The following is a 25,797-nucleotide window of genomic DNA, read 5'->3' as shown; positions in this document are numbered from 1 at the left end:
CCATCCCTCCCTCCCTCATATGTTTGATGAACATATGTACACATTTGTTTTAGATATACACACAGAACTAAAATTATTTACCATAATTATGCCTGAGTTCAACCTTAGTAATTGTACCAAATAGCTTTTCAAAGTGATTATAGCAGTGTACTCACCAGCTGTGTATGAGAGCTGCCTTTGTTCTACAATGTGTCTTGACCTTGTCTTTCAATCTCTTCATTATTTTAGTGATTCTGCTGGGAATGTAGCATTATCTCTTATTTGCTTTTGCCTCATTACTAGGAGAGTTAAGGGCACATTTTTATGCATTTATTGTCCATTTGAATAATCTCTTGTGAATTACTTCTTTATAATTTTGCCAATTTTTTTTTTCTTTGGAGACAGCCTGTCATTTCATAAATGCTTTTAAAATCCCTTTTTATATATTCTGAGTATATGTATTTCTTGGAGAATGTGTATTGTAAGTATCTCTTCTCATATTCTGATTTGCCATTACATTCATCTAATGTATTTGATGAATACACATCTCACCGTAGTACAGCGTATCATTTTTATACTTACATCAGTCCTTTGCCTTTGACAAAACTTTGCCTACATCAAAGTCATGAAGATGTTCACCTTCGTTTTCTTTTACAGCTTTATAGGTTTATCTTTTAATGTGTTAAATATCTATGTTCTGGATATGGTATAAAATAGGGATTAACATACATTTTTAAAAAGGATATCTAATTAATCTAGATAGATTTAATAAAATGTTTCTATTTTCCCTGCAGAATTGTATTATAGCCTTTATCATGTGTCGAGTGGATGTACATTCTGAGTTCTATTTCAAGGCTCTATTTTGTCTTGATCTCTAATAGTGTAAATTCTTGTTTTGGTCTTTGTGACAGCTGTGGATATTCTTGGCCATTTGCTATTTTATGTAAATTTTAGATATGCTTGTCAATCATCTGTTTCCCCACAAAGTGGCTGGTATTTAAATAGGGATATCACTGAAAATACAGATCAGCTTAGAAACGTCTGATATTTGTATAGCATTAAAAACATATACATAATATGTTCATCCTTTTATAGGCTTTTAAATATTTTCTCAAAATGCTTTCATGGTTTTAAGCTTATTGCAAAACTTTTATCAGCTGTACTGAAGTATTTAATGTTTCTTTGTAACAGTGAGAATAACGCTTTAAATAATGCAAATTAATTTTCTAGTTACTTTTTTAGATATAGAAATAAAACTGATTTGTTTCTTGAGGTTTACCCACAAACCTTGCTAAATTTGTAAATTTTCCTGTATTTTTTTAATTATATCATTCTGTAATTGGCAAATAATGACTGTTTTAGTTCTTTCTTTCCAGTTTTTGTTCTTTCCAGTTTTTATACCTTAAATTTTATCTTGTCTTATTACACTGTCTTGGACCACCAGCATAGTGTTGAATGAAACAGTAACAATGGGCAAATGTAATTATTTGCTTATCTGTGGGAGAAATATTTAAACATTTTTATCATTTAATGTGATATTTACTATAGGTTTTGTATTATTTCTTTACAAAATTAAAAAAGATTCATTTTATTCTTGGTTTGCAAGGAGTCTGTATCATGAATGGTTGTTAAATTTTATCATTTTTCCCATATACATTAAAATGATTATACAGTATTTCTCACTTTTTTATTAATGTGGTGGATGCATTATAATAATTACTTTTCAAATATTAAATCAGCATCACATTTCTGAGATAAACTCCACTCATCTTCTGTTTAGGATATATATATGTATATATATATATATATATATATATATACATATATATATATATATATATACATATATATATATATATATACATATATATATATATACATATATATAATTACACAAGGGGAGATCAATTGGTAATTTTTCTTTCTTATAATGCCCTTGGTTACTTATTTATTATGTTATGATAAACTCTGCCTCAGAAAAAGATTTGGGAAAGAAATATCAGTTGTTACTTGAATTAAAATCGCAATTTTATAGATTCAATGCTATCCTATTCAACTACCATTGACATTCTTCACAGAACTAGAGAAAACTACGTTACAATTCATATTGAAGCAAAAAAGAGCCCAAATTGCCAACACAATCCTAAGCAAAAAGTACAAAGCTGGAGGCATCATGCCATTGACTTCGAACTATAAGTTGGTACACAATTGCAGCTTTTGTCAATAAAAGTAATGGCAAAACAGCAATTACTTTTGCACTAACCCAATACAAGGCCACAGTAACCAAAACAGCATGGTCCTGGTACAAAAACAGAAACATAGACCAAGGGAACAGAACAGAGAACCCAGAAATAAGACTGCAAACCTACAACTATCTGATCTTTGACAAACCTGACAAAAACAAGCAATGGAGAAAGCATTCCCTGTTCAATAAATAGTGCTGGGATAACTGGCTAGCCATATGCCGAAGACTGAAAGTGGACCCCTGCCTTTCAACATATACAAAAATTAACTCAAGATGAATTAAAGATGTCAATGTAAAACCCCAACCTATAAAAACCCTGGAAGACAACTGAGGCAATATCATTTAGGACATGGGGCAAAGATATCATGATGAAGAAGCCAAAAGCAATTGCAACAAAAGTAAAAATTGACAAACAAAATCTAAACAAACTAAAGAGCTTCTCCACAGCAAAAGAAACTATCAACAGATTAAACAGACAACCTATAGAATGGGAGAATATCTTTGCAAACTATGCATCCAACAAAGGTCTGGTATCCAGCTTCTATAAGGAACTTAAATTTACAAGAAAAAAAAACCATTAAAAGGACATGAACAGACACTTTTCAAAAAAAGATATCATGTATCTGATCATTAGAGAAATGCAAATCAAAATCACAATGAGACACCATCTCACCTCAGTCGGAATGGCTACTATTAAAAAGTCAAAAAATAACAAGTGCTGGTGAGATCGTGGAGAAAAAGGAACACTTATATACTGTTAGTGAGAGTGTAAATTAATTCAACCATTGTGGAAGACAGTGTGGCAATTCCTCAAAGACTTAAAAGACAGAAATATCATTTGACCCAGCAATCGGCATTACTGGGCATATCCTCAAAGGAATAGAAATTATTCTATTAAAAAGACACATTCATGCATATGTTCACTGCAACACTATTCACAGTAGCAAAGTTTTGGAATCAAGCTAAATGCCCATCAATGATATGCTGGATAAAGAACATGTACATACATATATATATATATATATATATATATATATATATATATATATACACACACACACACACATATACACATATATATACACATACATATATATATACACACATAAACAGACACACACACACCATGGACTACTATGCAGCCATAAAAAAGAATGTGATCATGTCCTTTGCAGGGACATGTATGGAGCTGGAGGTCATTTTCCTTAGCAAACTAATGCCACTGGATATTTGGGGTGTCACTTTTCTGGCTGAAAATCTCTGGCCTGTGGCACCTTTGCTCAAGTTTTGCTTGGGACTGCTGGGCTTGTTCCACCCACTCAGCCTGGCAGACTAGGTTCAGCTCACATTACTGGCCTGGATCCTATGCCTCCAAGGGAGAGAGCGAGTCAGGCGTTGAGTGTTGAGGGGTGTGTGAGCAAGCGTGGAGTCCAGCCACTGTGTACAGTCAGACACGCTGGCTGCTGACACGGGGCAGGCAGCTCCAAGTGCCAGCATGGGCTCCTGCTCTCTGTAAGGCTGCGGCTCAATCAGGCGCACTGCAAGCAGCTTCTCCGGCTAGCACCAGGGAATGTGGTAGCACCTGGAAGCTTGGAGACACCAGAAACTGCAGAGCCTGAAAGAGAGAGTAACAGCCCTGACTCAGGGAGCTCTCAGGTCTGGGCTTCCCCAAGGGCCATAGCCCTTCTCTCCTCTTCACGCTCAATGTGGTGAGCAAGAGACATGTTTATGAGCCCTCTGTTTATGTTACAGCTCTTTTAGGTTCACCATTCAGAAGGCCACAAGTTCTTGTCCTGTGTCCAGGCAGAATGAGGTACACAGGCAAGTGGAGGGTGAGCAAGACAAAAAGGCAATTTATTTTTTGAATAATGACTTCTTTTCCTCTGGGTAGATACCCAGTAGCGAGATTGCTGGATCAAATGGTAGTTCTACTTTTAGTTCTTCAAAGAATCTCCACACTGTCTCCCAAAGCAGCTGTACTAGTCCACATTCCCAACAGCAGTGTAGAAACGTTCCCTGATCACTGCATCCACACCAACATCTACTGTTTTTTGATTTTTTTTTATCATGGCCATTCTTGGAGGAGTAAAGTGGTATCACATTGTGGTTTTGATTTGCATTTCCCTGATCATTAGTGATGTTGAACATTTTTTCATGTTTGTTGATAATTTGTATATCTTCTTCGAGAATTGTCTATTCATGTCCTTAGCCCACTTTTTGATGAGATTGTTTGTTTTTTTCTTACTGATTTGTTTAAGTTCATTATAGATTCTGGGTATTAGTCCTTTTACAGATGTGTAGATTGTGAAGATTTTCTCCCACTCTGTGGGTTGTCTATTTACTCTGCTGACCGTGCCTCTTGCCATGCAAAAGCTCTTTAGTTTAATTAAGTCCCAACTGTTTATCTTTGTTTTTATTTCATTTGCTTTTGGGTTCTTGGTCATGAAACCGTTGCCTAAGTCAATGTCTAGAAGGGTTTTTATGTTACCTTCTAGAATTTTTATAGTTTCAGGTCTTAGATTTAAGTCCTTGATCCATCTTGAGTTGATTTTTGTATAAGGTGAGAGAGATGAAGATCCAGTTTCATTCTCCTCCATGTGGCTAGCCAATTATTCCAGCACCATTTGATGAAAGTGGTGTCCTTTCCCCCCTTTATGTTTTTGTTTGCTTTGTTGAAGATCAGTTGGCTATAAGTATTTGGGTTTATTTCTGGGTTCTCTATTTTGTTCCATTGGCCTATGTGCCTATTTTTATACGAGTACAATGCTGTTTTGGGGAGTATGGCCTTGTATTACAGTTTGAAGTCATGTAGTGTGATTCCTCCAGATTTGTTCTTTTTGCTTAGTCTTGCTTTGGGTATGCGGGCTCTTTTGTGGTTCTGTATAAATTTTGGAATTGTTTTTCCTAATTCTATAAAGAATGATGGTGGTATTTTGATGGGGATTGAATTGAATTTGTAGATTGCTTTTGGCAGCATGGTCATTTTCACAACGTTGTTTCACACTGTGGAACAATGGATTGTTTCATAATAGATAAGCATGAGATATGTTTCCATTTGTCTGTGTTGTCTATGATTTCTTTCAGCAGTGTTTTGTAGTTTTCTTCACAGAAGTCTTTTGCCTCCTTGGTTAGATATATTCCTAATTTTTTTTTTTTTTTGCAGCTATTGTAAAAGAGGTTGAGTTCTTTATTTGATTCTCTGTTTGGTTGCTATTGGTGAGTAGAAGAGTTACTGATTTGTGTACATTAATCTTGTATCCAGAAACTTTGCTGAATTCTTTTATCAGTTCTAGGAGCTTTCTGAAGGAGTCTTTAGGGTTTTTGACATAAATGATGATATCATCAGAAAACAGGGATAGTTTGACTTCCTCTTTACCGATTTGGATGCCCTTTATTTCTTTCACTTGTCTAATTGCTCTGGCTAGGACTTCCAGTACTATGTTGAAGAGGAGTGGTGACAGTCTGTATCCTTGTCTTCTTCCAGTTCTCAAAGGGAATGCTTTCAACTTTTCCCCATTCAGAATTATGTTGGCTGAGAGTTTGTCATAGATGGCTTTTATTACATTGAGGTATGTCCCTTGAATGCTGATTTTGCTGAGAGTTTTATTCATAAAGTGGTGCTGGATTTTGTTGAATGTTTTTTCTGCATTTATGGAGATGATCATGTGATTTTTTTTTTAATTCTGTTTATGTGGTGTTTCACATTTATTGACTTGTGTATGTTAAATCATCCCTACATCTCTGGTATGAAACTCACTTGATTATGGTGGATTATCTTTTTGATATGTTCTTGGATTCGGTTAGCTAGTATTTTGTTAAGGATTTTAGCATCTGTGTTCATCAAGGATATCAGTCTGTAGTTTTCTTTTCTGGTTATGTCCTTTCCTGATTTTGGTATTAGGGTGATGCTGGCTTCATAGAATAAATTAGGGAGGATTCTCTCTTTCTCTCTCTTGTGGCATAGTGTCAAAAGGATTGGTACCAATTCTTCTTTGAATATCTGGTAGAGTTCTGCTGTGAATCTGTTTGCTCCTGGATTTAATTTTTGTTGGTAATTTTTAAATTACCATTTCAATCTCACTGTTTGTTATTGGTCTGTTTAGGGTACCTAATTCCTCCTGAATTAAGCTAGGAGGGTTGTACTTTTCCAGGAATTTATCCATCTCTTTTAGGTTTTCTAGTTTATGTGCACAAACATGTTTATAGTAGCCTAGAATATTCTTTTGTAATTCAGTGGTGTCAGTTGTAATATCCCCTGTTTCATTTCTTAATGAGGTTATTTGGATTTTCTGAACTTCTTTTCTTCATTAATTTTGCTAATGGTCCATCAATTTTGTTTATCTTTTCAAAGAAGCAGCTTTTCGTTTTATTTATCTTTTGTAATTATTTTTGTTTCAATGTCATTTAGTTCTGCTCTGATCTTGGTTATTTTCTTTCGCCTGCTGGGTTTGAGTTTGGTTTGTTCTTGTTTCTCTAGTTTGTTGAGGTGTGAGCTTAGAATGTCAGTTTGTACTATTTCAGTGTTTTTGATGTAAGTGTTTAGGGCTATGAATTTTCCTCTTAACACTGCCTTTGCTGTATCCCAGGGGTTCTTATTTATTTATTTTTGAGATGGAGTTTTGCTCTTGTTGCCCAGGCTGGAGTGCAATGGCATGATCTCGGCTCACTCTAACCTCTGCCTGATGCTGGATTCAAGTGATTCTCCGGCCTCAGCCTCTCAAGTAGCTGGGATTACAGGCATGCACCACCACGCCCAGCTAATTTTGTATTTTTAGTGGAGACGGGGTTTCTCCATGTTGTTCAGGCAGGTCCAAACTCCCTAGCTCAGGTGATCTGCCTGCTTTGGCCTCCCAAAGTGCTGGGATTGCAGACATGAGCCACCACGCCTGGCCCCCCAGAAGTTTTGATAGCTTGTGTTATTATTGTCATTTGGTTCAAGGAATTTTTTAATTTCCATCTTGATTTTGTATTTGACCCAATGCTCATTCAAGAGCAGGTTATTTAATTTCCATGTGATTGCATGCTTTTGAAAGTTCCTTTCAGAGTTGATTTCCAGTTTTATTCCACTGTGGTCTGAGAGAGGGCTTGATGTAATTTCAATTTTCTTAAATTTATTGTGGCTTATTATATGGCCTATCATATAGTCTGTCTTGTAGAAATTCCATGCACTGTTGAATAGAATGTGTATTCTGTGAATGGGGATGAAATGTACTGTATATATCTGTTAAGTCTATTTGTTCCAAGGTATAGTTTAAATCCATTGTTTCGGCCAGGCGAGGTGGCTCATGCCTTCAATCCCAACACGTTGGGAAGCTGAGGCGGGTGAATCAGATGAGGTCAGGATTTTGAGACCAGCCTGGCCAAAGTGATAAACCCCACCTCTACTAAAAATACAAAAATCAGCTGAGCATGACGGTAGATGCCTGTAATCCCAGCTACTCGGGAGGCTGAGGCAGGAAAATCACCTGATCCTGGGAAGTGGAGGTTGCAGTGAGCCAAGATTGAGTCACTGCATTCCAGCCTGGGTGACAGAGCAAGACTGTCTCAAAAAATAAAAATAAAATAAAAATAAATAAATAATACATCAATTGTTTCTTTGTTGGCTTTCTGTCTTGATGACCTGTCTAGTGCTGTCAGTGGAGTATTGAAGTCCCCCACTATTATTGTGTTGCTGTCTATCTCATATCTTAGGTCTGTTAGTAATTGTTTTATGAATTTGGGAGCTCCAATGTTAGGTGCTTATATGTTTAGGATTGTGATATTTTTCTGTTGAATAAGGCCTTTTACCATTTAATATCCCTCTTTGTCTCTTTTAATTGCTGTTGCTTTAAAGTTTGTTTTGTCTATTATAAGAATAGCTATCCCTGCTGACTTTTCGTGTCCATTTGCATAAAATGTCTTTTTCCACCCCTTTACTTTAACTGAGAGGAGGTGCCAGCTGGGCTTCCTGGGTCCAGTAGGGGCTCAGAAAGCTGTGAAACCCACTCATTTCCTGCATCAGGACTTCCTTCACTCCTGGATAAGACTGAAGATATATGCTTAAAATATTCCTAACACCAGGATTTGTGCATGTGTTTTCTTCCCCAAGAAAGCTCTAAACAGCAAAAATTTTGCTGTAACTTTCTCTGTGTCCTCTCTCCCTTCCCCTTCCCCTGAAACTAAAGTAAAAGGAATGCTAACTGCCTGTTTTTCTGTGACCAGTGGACCTTGTCTATACTCCCAATTCCAATTCCTTGTAAACATGTTTTGTAAAGTCCTGTGAGATCCTGTCTCCTTTGCCATGCCGCTACAAGGTCATAAAGTAGATAAAACCTAAGCTGCAATTCCGCTTTTCCTCAAAATCTAGGATATGTCACAAAATAATTTATTGCCTTTGTTTCTCACTCTGATAACATCTTCCAGCCGCATGTATTTCCCGCCTTAAAGAGTTTAAATGGCAATCATACAGTCTAACTCTGGCTACCCATTTGGGACCCCTTCCACACTGTGGAAGCTTTGTACTTTCACTCTGCTTAATAAAACCTACAACTTTTCTCTCTCTCAGTCCATGTCTCTATCACTTGCCACAGTCAGCCACCACACCAATTCTTTGGCATGGCTAGGCAAGAACCTTAGGTGTTACATAAGTTTATGTGAGTCTTTATATGTTAGGTGAGTCTCCTGAAGGCAGCAGAGCATTGGTTGGTGAGTTCTTCTCTATTCTGCAGTTCTGTATCTTTTAAGTGGAGCATTTAAGCCATTTACATTCAATGTTAGTATTGAGATGTGAGGTACCTTTGCATTCATTGTGCTATTTCTTGCCTTTGTACCTTGGCTTTTTTTGTATTTTGTTTTTGCTTTTTAACTTGTATTTCATTTGTGTAGGTCCTGTGTGACTTGTGCTTTAAAGAGGTTCTGTTTTGATGTGTTTCCAGGATTTGTTTCAAGATTTAGAGCTCCTTTTGGCAGTTCTTATAATGGTGGCTTGGTAGTGGTGAATTCTTTCAGTATTTGTTTGTCTGAAAACGACTGTATCTTTTCTTCATATATGATGCTTAGTTTCGCTGGATACAAAATTCTTGGCCGATGTTTGTTTTGTTTGAGGAGGCTGAAGATAGAACCCCTATCCCTTCCAGCTTGTAGGGTTTCTGCTGAGAAAGCTGCTATTATTCTGAAAGGTTTCCCTGTATAGGTTATCTGGTGTTTTTGTCTCACAGCTCTTAAGATTCTTTCCTTTGTCTTAACTTTAGAGAAACTGATGACAATGTGGCTAGGTGAAGATATTTTTGTGATGAATTTCCCAGGTGTCCTTTGTGCTTCTTGTATTTGGATGTCTAGCTCTCTAGCAAGGCTGGGAAAGTTTTCCTTGATTATTCCCCTAAATATGTTTTCCAAATTTTTAGATTTCTCTTCTTCCTCAGGAACACTGATTATTCTTATGTTTGATTGTTTAACATAATCCCTGACTTCTTGCAGGCTTTTTTCATGTTTTCTTATTCTTTTTTCTTTGTCTTTGTTGTATTGGGTTAATTCAAAGACCTTGTCTTTGAGCTCCAACTTTCTTTCTTCTAGCTGTTCAACTCTATTGCTGAGACTTTCCAGAGCATTTTGCATTACATTAAGTGTGTCCAATGTCTCCTGAAGTTTTGTTTCCTGAAGTTTCCTGATTTTTCTTTATGCTATCTATTTCCTTAAATATTTCTCCTTTCACTTCTTGTACCGTATTTTGGATTTCCTTGCATTGGGCTTTGCCTTTCTCTGGTGCCTCCCTGATTAGCTTAATAACTAACCTCTTGAATTCTTTTTCATGTAAATCAGGGATTTATTCTTGGTTTGGATCCGTTGCTGGTGAACTAGTGTGATTTTGGGGGGGGGGGTACGAAAAAGCATTGTTTTTTCATATGACCAGGGTTGGTTTTCTGGTTCCTTCTCATTTGGGTAGGCTCTGTCAGAGGGAAGGTCTAGGGCTCAAGGCTGTTGTTCAGATTCTTTTGTCCCACAGGGTGTTTCCTTGATGTAGTACTCTCCCCCTTTTCCTATGGATGTTGCTTTCTGTGAGCTAAGCTGCAGTGATTGTTATCTCTCTTCTGGGTCTAGCCACCCAGCAGGTCTACCCAGCTCTGAGCTGGTATTAGGGGTTGTCTGCACAGAGTTCTGTGATGTGAACTGTCTATGAGTCTCTCAGCTGTAGAAACCAGTGCCTGTTCCAGTGGAGGTGATGGGGGGATGCAGTGGACTCTGTGGAGGTCCTTAGCTTTGGTGGTTTAATGTTCTATTTTTGTGCTGGTTGGCCTCCTGCCAGGAGGTTGTGCTTTCACACCAGCTGTGATATGATGGGGAGGAACCAGTGGTGGTGGGGCCCTAGAACTCCCAAGATTATATGCTGTTTGTCTTCAGCTACCAGGGTGGATAAGGAAAGCCCATAGACTGGGGCAGGGCTAGGTATGTTTGAGCCCAAACTCTCCTTGGGCAGGTCTTGCTGTTGCTGCTGTAGGGGATGGGGTGAGGTTCCCAGGTCAATGGAGTTGTGTACCTGGGAGGATTATGGCTGCCTGTGCTGAGTCATGCAGGTTGTCAGGGAAGTAGAGGAAAGCCAGCAGTCACAGGCCTCACCCAGCTCCCAGGCAAACTGAAGGGCTGGTTTCAACTCCCACCATGCCTTCTCTAACAGCCTCGAGTCGAGTCTGTTTCCAGGTGGTGGGTAAGTCCAGTTTGAGAACTTGCCCCAGGCTACCCACCTCCCAGCTGTGAAAGAAAAGGGCTTGGTTCTTCCTTCGCCTATGGAGTCTGCACACCAGATTTGCACCCTCCCCCGAGTTCTGGCCAGGAAGCTTCTTGCGGGGTTCAAATTGTTACTAAGTTCAGCTGGAGACTTCCTTCTCCCTGTGGCATTTGTCCCTGCTCCTCTGGCTGCCCTCCAGGAGGATCCCTGTGGTGCCAGGCAGGAATGGTCTGCTTAGGGACCTTGCCCGCTGCTTCTTCTACCCCTGTATATTGCTGGGCTCTCTAGATTGTAAAGCATGAAATGACAATAAGAGTATCTACCTCGTAAGGTTGTTATGAGGCCTAAATAAAAGAATAATGTACTTCGCATCATGCCAAACACGCAATGAGTATCTGACAAGTGGTGGTTAGCATTCTGATTAATAGTAATCATCCCAATTCCACAGAATGCCAAAGCATAAAGGAACCTCTGAGATTTCTTAACTCAGTCTGTTGATTGTATAGATGGAGAAGGCTCAGAGATCCAAGACTAATAAGGGGGTCCAGGTTTTCTGAAGTCTGTTCTAAAGATCTTTCCCCCACACACCACATACTTACAGACAGACTATGGCTCTTCTTTAGCAGAACAGCGATGAGGTTTAGTTTGGTTCTTTGAGTCCTTCTAGCCTTCCTTTCCCCATTCTGGTGACTTCTGTAATGTTCTAGGTGATTCCTATTTGAGGTAGATGCCAATCCCTAGAAGCTGGCCTACTCTTAAGGATGATCAAGGCATAGAAGAATGCCAAGAGCAATCTCCTTAGCAGCCAGAGCTGTCTTCTTCACTGCACACTTCCTGCACACCCACTTTATACCAGGCATTGGACTAGATGCTTTGCTTTGTACTTGGGGAACCTGCAACAAGTGCCCAGGCTCCTGGCTTGGTGTTGTCCTTAGAAGTAAAAAAATTTTGTTGTTTTTGTTTTTCATTAAGTTCAAATGGCACTTTTATCAAGGAAAATGAATTAGTATATTCATTAAATGCATTTATTAGGTCCTAACTGTATACATTAGAAAGGAAAAAAATGAAGAAGGTATAATTTGGAGCTTATAGAAATTACTTTCTAGCATGGGAAAATATATTTTAGGAAAAAATACCAGCAATAATTACATGATAGCAGGTATAATATATTGTTTGTCATATTGCTTTTATCTATGACTACAGTTCGTGCAAAAAATATTAATTTATCTCTTACATTCATCTTTCCCATCCACTTCTTCATTATTACATGAGCCACTTGAATAACCAAAATAGTTTTACAAAGTACAAATCATGTTTTCCTCCATTAGAGATAGTTGATATAAGGTGGTTTTAAAATCCATGCATGATGTGAGCACTTGAAAATTTATTCAAAACCGGAACCATCTGTTTATATATCATTAAGATAGTTATATTCATATATGACAGCCTTGAGACTCCCAAAGTCTTATAAATATATTTATATATATTTGTGTGAATTTGCATGAGCATACATACATATATATATATATATATATACATATATTCCCCACAAAATACCAAAGTAGCTAATCATTGGTTTTTAAAACAAAATTTTAAAAGCTTTGTACATAACAACATAGAAATCTTAGTAATAACTACTAAATATGGATTACTTTTTTACTTGTGTGTATAAATACATTTCATCAAGAGACATTTACAAGCATTCAAAACTAGCATTGGATGGAAGGTTTCTTTGCTGTTGTTTTTCTAAGTCTGGTGGATGACCCTGACCAGAGGCTGGACTTCCCCTCCCACCTTTGGGAAATAACACTTTGGGACAAAGGTAGCAGAACTCATTACCACTTGGTGGGGATAAAAAATTCACTTGTCACTCTGTCTCTTTGGACACCACCTCCATGGGTTGAGGGGTCATTTGGAGTATTTATTAAAGCAGGACATGCATGGACATGGATGATGTATGCTAGCCAGGCCTTCGCTGGCAAAGGGAGGAAATGGTGGTTGCAGGTGTTTCTGTGGTGTGGGGCTTGAGGAGAATGGTCATTGTATGAAAAGTTTTTTGCCCTTCAACCTTGGTGTTTTAGGAAAAGAAAATGAGTTTTTCTTGCTTTTAGTTTGTTTATTTGTTTTAGTCTGCACACATTGGTGTTTACTGGTTGAATGACTTCTCCAACATACATCAAGTGTGTGATATATGAGGTAAAAAGAAAACAAGGGGAACTGCCTATCCTGTCATTCCATGGGTCTCAAGGTCTTTAAGCAGTCTGCCTTCTTGTCTTCCCCTCTTAGGGTATGCTTTTGTTCAATTTATATGTAAGTTCCAGGAATTCTAGCTGTACTTTGTGGAAGGAATAGGTAAAAGTATAGCTACTCTATCTTTTCTACATGAGGGAGTTTTGAACAAATCAAATATAAGGAGATGCCTTGTATTTTAAATGTCATATTCCTTGTATTTTAAATTTGGCCAAGCTTATGAAATACCCTCTCTAGACTATAGTTTTCTCCACTGTAAAACGTGCATGTGAATAGTACCAATCTCGTAAGATTGAGGAATATAAAAAACAGTTTCTGCAAGGTGCCTAGTGGCCTTGTATGTAATAAATGCTCAAGACATCCCAGATGTCGTTCTTTAATCAAATTTGTTTTTATAGTTAAAGTGTAGCTTATCACACACACAGGTATAGGGATCATTTGTATTCATATGACTTGTTTATTTATAAGTTTTGCTATTTATTCTATAAGATATTTGGAATTTTTTACACTATTTTTACAACTTTTATATTTTAAGGATACTACAAAAATGGCCCCAATACGTTATTTGCCCTTAGACTTCATTTTTTTTGTTGTTGTATAAACTGTTCTTAAATTTTATGTAGCAAAGTTTATATTTTTTTGTCCTTTACTGCTTCTGGGTTTTCAGTCACTGTTATTTTTCAATTTCCTTATGATATTTGGCCAAAATAAGTCTTACTTAGATGTAATAAATATTTTCTATTGTTCATAAAATGTATGCATATACAAAATGTTAATTTATCCAGACGGCCTAGGTAAAAAATATAACAGTGAGTTTTTTCTTCCACTTTTTTTTCTACCAGTAATTTTCTTCCTCCATTCTTCTCTTCTTCCCTCTCTCTCCCTCCCTTTATTTCTTTTTTCTTTTTTGTTGTCTACAATTCTAATATATTAGTACAATTTCCTGTGGGGTTGCAGAATAGGCCTCATTGTCTTATAATTACTGCATAAGATGTTTATAATCACAAACCAAAAAAGTTATGGATTTCACAAAACTATAGTTTTGTGAATATAAAAGAAAAATAAGTCTAAAGAGTTTCATTTTGTCTCTTGTTTAATATGAATCAGTAGATCGTCTTTACCATAATTAATGCTGAACTCATAAGAAAATGCATTGGTTCTATTCTTAAGTGGATCAATGTATCTGATACAGGCTCAAAATAAACACAATTCAGGAAATGTTTATAAAAGCTTTATCGTTAATCTAGTCACTTATTCTGTGAATATAATATTTCACTATAGACAGATATCAGTTTTTTTGCCACTCATAAATAAAATTTAGAAATATTGTAAAGAAAAACTTGACATAATGGAGATCTTCTGATTTATAAGCCCAGCAAATGGTTTGTTTAAACATTCCTAGAGACTTCCAAGGAAGAAATAAACCGCAGCGCTAAAGTTGGATGCTCAATAAATACTTACTTATAGCCTTAATTTGAGGACAGGGAAACCTTTTGCTGCTCTTCCTTAATTACAGGGCTGACACCTTGATAGCCTGAAAACTAAGTTAACATTGCCATACAAACATATCTCCTAGTCTGATGCTCTAATTATGGTTTTGAGATTTTTCTTTCATTCATTTAAACTGTGATTACTATATGAGTCTTATTGTCATTGATGCACTGTAATTGTACAACATTTGGGGATACAATTCCATGTTTTGATACATATGTATGTTGTATAAGGCATTTATCATTTCTCTATGGTGAGAACATTCAAAAGCCTCTCCTCAAGCTATTTTTTAAAATACAATACCTCACTGTTAATAATGAATAACCATCATCACCCTACTGGGAAACACAACACCAGAACTTATTTCAATCTAATTGTAACTTTGTACCTGTTGACCAATCTTTCCCCATCCTCCAAGACACATAATTTAAACACTGAGTGAAATAAAAAAAAATGCAACAAAACAAAGCTCAAATTTCCTATGCTATTAGATGAACTCTAACACATGAGACCACTGAGAATGTCTAAATATTAACAAGGGAGGACATTGGGAGTAGATCAGTATGTCTGATTGTGTGACACAGCTTTTGAATATAGAAAGCAAATGAAAACTGTAAAAACTTTATTTGAAATATACATTCTGTCACATAGAAATTTTCATTTCTAAATCATTTGTCTGTATCATAGAAATTTTCATTGCCAAATCACTTGCATGTATAAATGGCAGTGCTTAGAGAACGTTTACAGTCAAGACATTTTCTGGTGCTTAGAGAATTGTTTACAGCCAAGAAATTTTGTCCTTTTAAAGCATGTGCTACTTGTGGACAGAAGATGAATTTATTTGTAAGTGTAATTAAATTGGAAGAAGCTGAAAAATTTAGAAAAAGAGATTCTTTGGGATAATTTTATTTCATGTGAGTATTAGAAACAGTTCATCTATGGTGATAAATACAGCAAATGTACAGGCAAAAATAGTAATTAGAAAAACATGAATAATTGATTCATCAAATTTTTAACAGGTATTATCTAGGACCTGTATTTCAAAGGATAATAAAGATTAAAGGATACTGTATCAATCATATTTGGACTTACAGCCTTTGTATATTCCTATTCTGAGTTACAGTATTCTTAATATAAATTTGATTCATTTTTCCTATTTTTTTCTTGATAGACACCTCTCAAAAAAGTTACATGAATGCAGTGAAAAATAAACTTTCTTTACAACCTGAAATATTTCAGAATGTATTAACTGTTTTATTATGAGGATGAGTAGAATAAACAGAAAATAGGATATTATGTTACTTTTAAACATTCAACTTACTTTTTTCTACCATCTAAATGAGAACATAAAATCATAAAAACTCAAAAGCTTCTTAGAGGCTTGGCAGCACAGAAGCACTGTAAAGATGCTATTTTTACCCCTTTGATGATAAAGATGTTATAGTGTGGCATGTATATCATGTAGATTGATAGAAGTATATATCTTGTGTTTAAAGCAACAGAGAATTCAGAGTACTCCTACTCAATATTTTTTTTTAACATATATTTTGATTAGACGGTGCATTTAAGTATTTGGACATTTGTGAAGTTCCTCTGAACAAACATATAAAATACAGTTTATAAAAATGCTTTCAGCTTAGGTGTAAGAATCCTACATTTTGTTTTTAGTTTTAAGTACATAGACTTGAATATACTGAGGGTTTTTTTTTGTATAACAGAGAAACGTTCAAAGAAGATTGATCTCCCTCCTTTTATGATTTCATATATCTCTATATTTATATGTACTTTTACAGTTAATTTATTTTTTCTTTTTCTATTATTTTTTCTTTTTTTTTTTTTTTTGAGATGAAGTGTCACTTTGTCACCCAGGCAGGAGTGCAGTGGCATGATCTCGGCTCACTGCAACCTCTGCCTACCAGGTTCAAGTGATTCTCCTGCCTCAGCCTCCCCAGTAGCTGGGACTACTGGTGTGCACCAACACGCCTGGCTAATTTTTGTAATTTATTAGTAGATACGGGGTTTCACCATATTGGCCAGGCTGTTCTCGAACTCCTGACCTCCTGGTCCGCCTGCCTTGGCCTCCCAAAGTGCTAGGATTACAGGCATGATCCAATGTGTCTGGCAATTTATTTTTTCAAATCCAAATTATACCTTTAGAAAAAACTCTTAATGAAATAAAATTAGACTATTACTCAATTGCATCTCTACTAAAAATTTTCTCCCATTAAGATATCTTTAAAAATAGTTGAGTGAAAAATATGTGTTTTCCATTATGCTATTTATAGTTGCTAACATAGTTTGCATTTATATATTATGTTCATTTATCTCTATCAATAATTATTAGTTAACAATAATATTTTAATAATCAATGTATTTAAAAGTGCTACAAAATACATGTACTTTCTAAATTATGAAGAGTACCTCATACTACAAATATTTTAAATAATTTGTGTCATTTAAAAACAAAGCTACAAGCATGTTTTTATTGTTATTATTATTATACTTTAAGTTCTAGGGCACATGTGCACAACGTGCAGGTTTGTCACATATGTATACATGTGCCACATTGGTGTGCTGCACCCATTAACTCGTCATTTAGCATTAGGTATATCTCCTAATGCTGTCCCTCCCCCTCCCCCCACCCCACAACAGGCCCCAGTGTGTGATGTTCCCCTTCCTGTATCCATGTGTTCTCATTGTTCAATTCCCACCTATGAGTGAGAACATGCAGTGTTTGGTTTTTTGTCCTTGCGATAGTTTGCTGAGAATGATGGTTTCCAGTTTCATCCATGTCCCTACAAAGGACATGAACTCATCATTTTTTATGGCTGCATAGTATTCCATGGTGTGTATGTGCCACATTTTCTTAATCCAGTCTATCGTTGTTGGACATTTAGGTTGGTTCCAAGTCTTTGCTATTGTGAATATTGCCGCTATAAACATATGTGTGTATGTGTCTTTACAGCAGCATGATTTATAATCCTTTGGGTATATACCCAGTAATGAGATGGCTGGGTCAAATGGTATTTCTAGTTCTAGATCCCTGAGGAATCGCCACACTGACTTCCACAATGGTTGAACTAGTTTACAGTCCCACCACCAGTGTAAAATTGTTCCTATTTCTCCACATCCTCTCCAGCACCTGTTGTTTCCTGACTTTTTAATGATCAGCATTCTAACTGGTATGAGATGGTATCTCATTGTGGTTTTGATATGCATTTCTCTGATGGCCAGTGATGATGAGCATTTTTTCATGTGTTTTTTGGCTGCATAAATGTCTTCTTTTGAGAAGTGTCTGTTCATATCCTTTGCCCAATTTTTGATGGGGTTGTTTGTTTTTTTCTTGTAAATTTGTTTGAGTTCATTGTAGATTCTGGATATTAGCCCTTTGTCAGATGAGTAGGTTGCAAAAATTTTCTCCCATTCTGTAGGTTGCCTGTTTACTCTGATGGTAGTTTCTTTTGCTGTGCAGAAGCTCTTGAGTTTAATTAGATCCCATTTGTCAATTTTGGCTTTTGTTGCCATTGCTTTTGGTGTTTTATACATGAAGTCCTTGCCCATGCCTATGTCCTGAATGGTATTGCTAGGTATTCTTCTAGGGTTTTTATGGTTTTAGTTCTAACATTTAAGTCCTTAATCCATCTTGAATTAATTTTTGTATAAGGTGTAAGGAAGGGATCCAGTTTCAGCTTTCTACATATGGCTAGCCAGTTTTCCCAGCACCATTTATTAAATAGGGAATCCTTTCCCCATTGCTTGTTTTTGTCAGGTTTGTCAAAGATCAGATAGTTGTAGATATGCAGCATTATTTCTGAGGGCTCTGTTCTGTTCCATTGATCTATGTCTCTGTTGTGATACCAGTGCCATGCTGTTTTGGCTACTGCAGCCTTGTAGTATAGTTTGAAGTCAGGTAGCGTGATGCCTCCAGCTTTGTTCTTTTGGCTTAGTTTGACTTGGTGATGCGAGCTCTTTTTTCGTTCCATATGAACTTTAAAGTAGTTTTTTCCAATTTTGTGAAGAAAGTCAATGGTAGCTTGACGGGGATGGCATTGAATCTATAAATTACCTTGGGCAGTATGGCCATTTTCATGATATTGATTCTTCCTACCCATGAGCATGGAATGTTCTTCCATTTGTTTGTATCCTCTTTTATTTCTTTGAGCAGTGGTTTGTAGTTCTCCTTGAAGAGGTCCTTCACATCCCTTGTAAGTTGGATTCCTAGGTATTTGATTCTCTTTGAAGCAATTATGAATGGGAGCTCACTCATGATTTGGCTCTCTGTTTGTCTGTTATTGGTGTATAAGAATGCTTGTGATTTTTGTACATTGATTTTGTATCCTGAGACTTTGCTGAAGTTGCTTATAAGCTTACAGGCATGATTTTTAAGGAAATATCCTGTGGGACCAATGCAACTCTTTTTCATTTTTATTTTTATTTTTTTTACTTATTTATACTTTTGAGATGGAGTTTTGCTCTTGTTGCCCAGACTGGAGTACAATGGCACAATCTCGGCTCACTGCAACCTCCACCACCTGGGTTCAAGCTATTCTCCCACCTCAGCCTCCAGAGTAGCTGGGATTACAGGGGCCCACCACCAAGCCTGGCTAATTCTTGTATTTTTAGTAGAGACAGGATTTCGCCATGTTGGCCAGGATGGTCTCAAACTCCCAACCTCAGGTGATCTGCCCACCTGGGCTTCCCAAAGTGCTGTGATTACAGGCGTGAGCCAGCACACCTGGCCGAAAGAAGGATTTTTCTTTATAAGACTTTCATAAATGTTGGGCTAGAATATCTTCATAATTTTGCTGAGTACTTTTTAGAACAGTGCAAGTTATATAGAAAGAGTGGTAGAGATGACTTTGTAAGTTTCCCTAATACCAACTTAGCTTCAATTATGTCAAATTTTAGAAACACTCACCTTACAATTTGCTTAAAGATACTGATGATATTATTCATAGGTGAAAGGTGGATCACTTCTAAAGAATGGAATTATTAAGCACCCAAATCTGAGAAGAATGCCTAGAACTATGGATTTCCAAACTGGCCCCAGAATGGCTGACTTAAAATGTCTAAAGGTAGGGCCCGGGACAAGACATTTTTAGAAGCTCCTCAAGTAATTTTATTGTGCAGCTAGGTTTGCAAACGCAGATTTAGAGAAAAACTACCTTAATCATGAGAAATGTTAAAGTATTATAGAATAAAGAAGATTAATTTTATTTTTAAAAAATGCCTTAAAAACAAGAATTTCTAGTTTCATAGTTTTAATACTATGAATAATTCATAAATATAAATTAATAGAAATATTTGCAAGCAGCAATGATATAAATGTGTTATCCTTCTCTTTTCTAACGAGTCCTTCACTTAAAATTGTATTCATAAAGTCTCAAGTCTATCAGTGAGTCTTTGAGAGGGAAAGGCAATAGAAAGGATGGAGTATAAAAGAAAGGTGAAACAGAATTTGGAAATCAGTTTTCTTTATATATAAATTTAATAATTTTTTTCTTAATTACAAAGACACTATGGGTTTATATTCAAACATATAGACATGTACAACAAAGTAAACAGTATGACCATTGTTAATATTTTTATAAATATATTTCTAATCTTTCAATTAAGCCTATCTGTAAATATCTTTTTTCATATTATATTCCTAGTGTCTCATAAGTATAAGTGTTCAATAAATGCTTTTTTTTTTTTTTTTGAGACAGTGTCTTGCTTTTGTCACCCAGGCTAGAGTGCAGTGGTGCAATCTCTGCTCACTGCAACCTCTGCCTCCCAGGTTTAAGGGAGTATCCTGCCTCAGCCTCCCAAAGTGCTGGGATTACAGGCGTGAGCCACCGGGCCCAGCTGATGCAACCCTTATGTGTGGTAAAAGGCATAATTCAAAGAAGAAGCCTAGGAAACAACTACAGATAATTTGCAGTTTTATTAGGTGCTTCTAGCAATCGCAAGTATTCGGATATTATGATATCTAATTTATACATAAAAAACCATATAACCAAAGAACAAAATATAATACACTTGAAAATGATATATAAAATTAAAAGCACACAGTGCATCTGCACATTAACTAAGGCACTAATGTGGAGATATAGGTGACCAACTGACAAGTATCCTACGTAGCATTAGCTTAGCAAATTTTCTCCTACACCCTCATCCCTGTGTCTTCCTAACGTTTTTTTCAATACACTCAGAAATATAGATACATATAGAATATAAATAGGAGAAATACAAACATAATGCTGACTACGTATTTTGCAATAGTAGTATATTATAACTTAAGTTCCTAAAAAAAGTGCTGATCTTGCCATTCATGGATGACTACGGAGAATGGAAGATTCTTTGAAAGGATCTGAGTCATCTATGTCATGTAGTACTAAAACAGCTCACTAAGTGAAAACAAACAAACAAAAAAATAGGTGTTTGGCATAATGTAAACTAATGATATAATTAAAAGGCACATTGCATTTAATAGTTTCTATTGTTATCATTGAAGACATGTTAATTTGAAAATCTTCCCAATTGCCTAGGAGTAGGTAGTGCAATATTGTGAAAAAAAATGTGGATAATGAAATAGAAAATAAGTGCATCTCTGTTTTAACCCCAACTCTAACTACACAGACATTTGGACTTTTTGATTTACCATTTCTGGACTTTGATTTACTCATCTATAAAATGAATATTAGGCTAAAAAAGCCCCATGGATTTTTTCAGCAACTATTATGTATAATGTTCTGTGTACATCACTTGCATTTTTAGGAATAAACCCATGATTCTAAATATAGCATGAGTTCATGTGCATCCTAGGTGTGTATCTGGAAGGACCTTAGAGATGGTCTAAAGATGGAGAAAAACACTGTTCATAAACACTATTAACGAGATCTTTTGAGAACAGTAAATAGAGAACACATTAAATTACATTCCCATTTTGCATAATTATAACTAATTATAGTTATTAGACTAATGATCTTAGTCATCAAGAACAATGTAATTGTTGTAAAGGTTAAAAAACATAACAAATTGACCTCATTCTATTATGGTTCTTTCATAACTCCCTGGATATCAATTTTCAATTTTCTTCATGGGCTTTTCTTTTTCAAATAACCCTTTAAATGAGAGAATTTGTTTTACCCCCAATTCCTCCCTAAGGTAATATTCTTGGCCTTTTCACTTCTAATACTTCAGATTCCATTTACATGATCTCATGAACAACAAAAGTTTACCAGATATACACTAACCATTCTTAAATTCACATGTCAACCCTAAACCTCTGGATATGTCCTTTTAAACTTTCTCCCCACTCCCAGCAACCTCTATTCCAATATGTTCAAAACAGTAACTCGCTCTTTGACCAGATCTCTCCTTTACCAGTTAATTTTCAGAAAAGCTAGTGGCTTCTCCAGATTGTAATGTGGATTCCTAGATTTTTCTCACATTTACATTGCCAATCACTATGCAAAAACTTGATGATTCTACTCCAAACTCTGTTACTTTTTATCCCTCTCTTGCATATTTTAGATGCATCTTTCTTTTTATGAGCTTTTACACTAATTTCATAATCTGATTCCTGTTCTCATTTGCCCTGCACCCAACTTTGAACAGATTTAGTAATACCACCTCTCCGATCTTTGTGAGATGACATTGTGACAAGGTCATCTCCAACTCAAAATTGTTTTCCTCCTGATGTCAGGCTGAATATATTTGCCTGAGTGTGACATACACATGCTTCTTGAAATCATTAATGCCCATCCACCCAGTTTCATATCCAACCTTTTTCTCTCCATTCCAGAGACACTGGAGTTTGCTGTTCCTCAGTGTGACATATTACATCATGTTTCTATTTCTCTGAATTTGTCCCTTTGAGTAACTGGAATACTGCTTTCTATTTCTTTTCATGTCATGTTTCCATATTGCCTAACCTCCCCACAAGTCCTACTGACTCTTCTGCAGATGCATTTAAATGATCCTTCTTCCAGGCTTCCACTCTATTCTATTGAAGTTTCCCTTTCTATCTCTCTCTCACTGTAAAACATTGTAATTTTTTATAGTTTATATGTTACCCGGTAATAAAACATTATCAAGTATATATTACATATTTCATTGGCTAGAATGCTAAAGTAATAAGTGAGTTGGAATTGATGTGGATAATTTTAACTGTTATGACACAAAATTGCAATAAATGAATATGCATGTAATAACATGGTCATAGTAGGAATTAAAGTTCATCATTTGTAAAAGTTATGAGCTCAGAAAGAGACAAGTTGGCAGATAGTGAACTGAAAATTAAAGATGTTTTAAAATTATACAGTGGTCTGTTAAAGAACTTTAATAGGAATTTCAGATTGAGAGTTGTATTTGAGAAGATAATACATACATTGTCATCAAAAATAAATCACAACATTTCCATGGCTATATATAGTTTCATGCGCGAACACGTGAAGAGACCACCAAACAGGCTTCGTGTGAGCAAGAAGGCTGCTTATTTCACTTGGGTGCAGGCAGGCTGAGTCCAAAAAGAGAGTCAGCGAAGGGAGATACGGGTGGGGCCGTTTTATAAGATTTAGGTAGGTAAAGGAAAATTACAGTCAAAGGGGGGTTCTTCTCTGGCGGACAGGAGTGGGGGTCACAAGGTGCTCAGTAGGGGAGCTTTTGAGCCAAGATGGGCCAGGAGAAGGAATTTCACAAGATAATGCCATCAGTTAAGGCAGGAACAGGCCATTTTCATTTCTTTTGTGGTGGAATGTCATCAGTTAAGGCAGGAACTGGCCATCTGGATGCGTACCTGCAGGTCACAGGAGATACGATGGCTTAGCTTGGGCTCAGAGGCCTGACATTCCTGTCTTCTTATATTAATAAGAAAAATAAAACAAAATAGTGGTAAAGTGTTGGGACGGTGAAAATTTTGGGGGATGGTATGGAGAGATAATGGGCAATGTTTCTCAGGGCTGCTTCGAGGGGGATTAGGGGCGGTGTGGGAACCTAGAGTGGGAGAGTTTAAGCTGAAGGAAGATTTTGTGGTAAGGGGTGATATTGTGGGGCTGTTAGAAGAAACATTTGTCATTTAGAATTATTGGTGATGGCCTGGATACGGTTTTGTATGAATTGAAAAACTAAACGGAATAAGAGAAGGAGAAAAACAGGTATTAAAGGTCTAAGAATTGGGAGGATGCAGGACATCTAATTAGAGAGTGCCTAAGGAGGTTCAGCATAGCCCTGCCAGCAAAGATTATTTATTTACTTCAAGAGTTAAGAGTGGCAGTTTGGGGATAGCACCAGGACATATCAGCTGTGATGGCTTGGAGAAACAGTGTAAACAGGCAGTGTAAACAAGAGCAGGGCATGTATGAGTAGCTGAGAACAGTTAATAGGAGTATGACTAGACAGAAGATAGTAGGGATGACAAGTTTTTTGGGGCACAGTCCAAATTGGTCTGGTGCCTGGAATGAGACTGGGGCTTAATAAAAAGGAGCATCCATACAGGAGCTCAAATGGGCTGTACCCTGTAGCATTCCGAGGACAGGCCTGAATTTTGAGAAGGGAAAGTGGTGAAAGTATTGTCCAGTCCTTTTTAAGTTGGTGGCTGAGCTTGGTGAGGTGTGTCTTTAAAAGACCATTAGTCCATTCTACCTTTCCTGAAGATTGAGGACGGTAAGGGATATGAAGGTTTCACTGAATACCAAGAGCCTGAGAAACTGCTTGGATGATTTGACTAGTAAAGGCTGGTCCGTTATCAGACTGTATAGAGGTGGGAAGGCCAAACCCAGGAATTATGTCTGACAGAAGAGAAGAAATGACTGCAGTGGCCTTCTCAGACCCTGTGGGAAAGGCCTCTACCCATCCAGTGAAAGTGTCTACCCAGACTAAGAGATATTTTAGTTTTCTGACTCGAGGCATGTTGAGTAAAGCCAATTTGCCAGTCCCAGGTGGGGGCAAATCTCTGAGCTTGATGTGTAGGGAAGGGAGAGGGGCTGAACAATCCCTGAGGGGTAGTAGAATAGCAGATGGAACACTGAGAAGTGATCTCCTTGAAGATCGATTTCCATGATGGAAAGGAAATGAGAGGTTCTAAGAGAGGGGCTAGTGGCTTGTAACTTACATGGAAGAGGTTATGAAATGACAACAGAATAGAATGGGCCTGTGAGGCTGGAAGGAGATATTTTCCTTGGTCTAAACCATTTGCTTGTGTGGGAAGAGATTGATGGGTGGAAGTTTCAGCAGGGGAGTAGGTGGGAGTGACCAATGTGAAGGAGAAAAACTGGCCGTGAGGGACAGAAGTTGGAGAGCTAGCTGCTTGTCTAGCCACCTTATCAGCATAAGCGTTGCCTAGAGCAATGGGATCTGACACCTTTTGATGCCCCTTGCAGCCAATGACCCCAGCTTCCTTTGGAAGTTAAGCGACTTTGAGCAGAGTTTTTATTAAGGAGGCATTAATGATGGAGGATGCTTGCGTAGTAAGGAAACCTCTTTCAGCCTATATGACCACATGGTGGTACAGAATATGGAAGGCATATTTAGAGTCAGTATAAATATTGATGTGTAGTCCTTTTGCAAGAGTGAAAGCCTGAGTTAAGGCAACTAGTTCGGCTTGCTGAGAGGTAGTGGAGGTGGACAGAGCAGTAGCCTCAATAACAGATGTGGAAGATACTATTGCATGGCCTGCCTTTGCTGGTGAGTGGCGATTAGGCCTGGTGGAACTGCCATCAATAAACCAAGTGTGATCAGGGTGAGAAACAGGGAAGAAGGAAATGTGGGGAACTGGGGTGAACGTCAGGTGGATCAGAGAGATGCAGTCATGAGGGTCAGGTGTGGTATCCGGAATAATGTGGGAGGCTGCATTGAAGTCTGGGCCAGGAACAATGGTAATTGTGGGAGACTCAACAAAGAGTGAGTATAGCTGAAGGAACTGGGGAGCAGAAAGTATATGCATCAGGTGTGAGGAAGAAAATAGATTTTGGAAATTATGAGAGCTGTAGAGAGTGAGTTGAGCATAGTTTGTGATTTTGAGGGCCTCTAAAAGTATTAGGGTGGCAGCAGCCACTGCATGGAGACATGAGGGCTAGGCTAAAACAGAAAGGTCAAGTTGTTTGGACAGAAAGGCTACAGGGTGCGGTCCCGGCTCTTTTGTAAGAAT

This window comes from Symphalangus syndactylus, chromosome 4 (assembly GCF_028878055.3).
Source record: "Symphalangus syndactylus isolate Jambi chromosome 4, NHGRI_mSymSyn1-v2.1_pri, whole genome shotgun sequence".
Taxonomy (NCBI): Eukaryota; Metazoa; Chordata; class Mammalia; order Primates; family Hylobatidae; genus Symphalangus; species Symphalangus syndactylus.
This window is presented reverse-complemented; position numbering follows the sequence as displayed.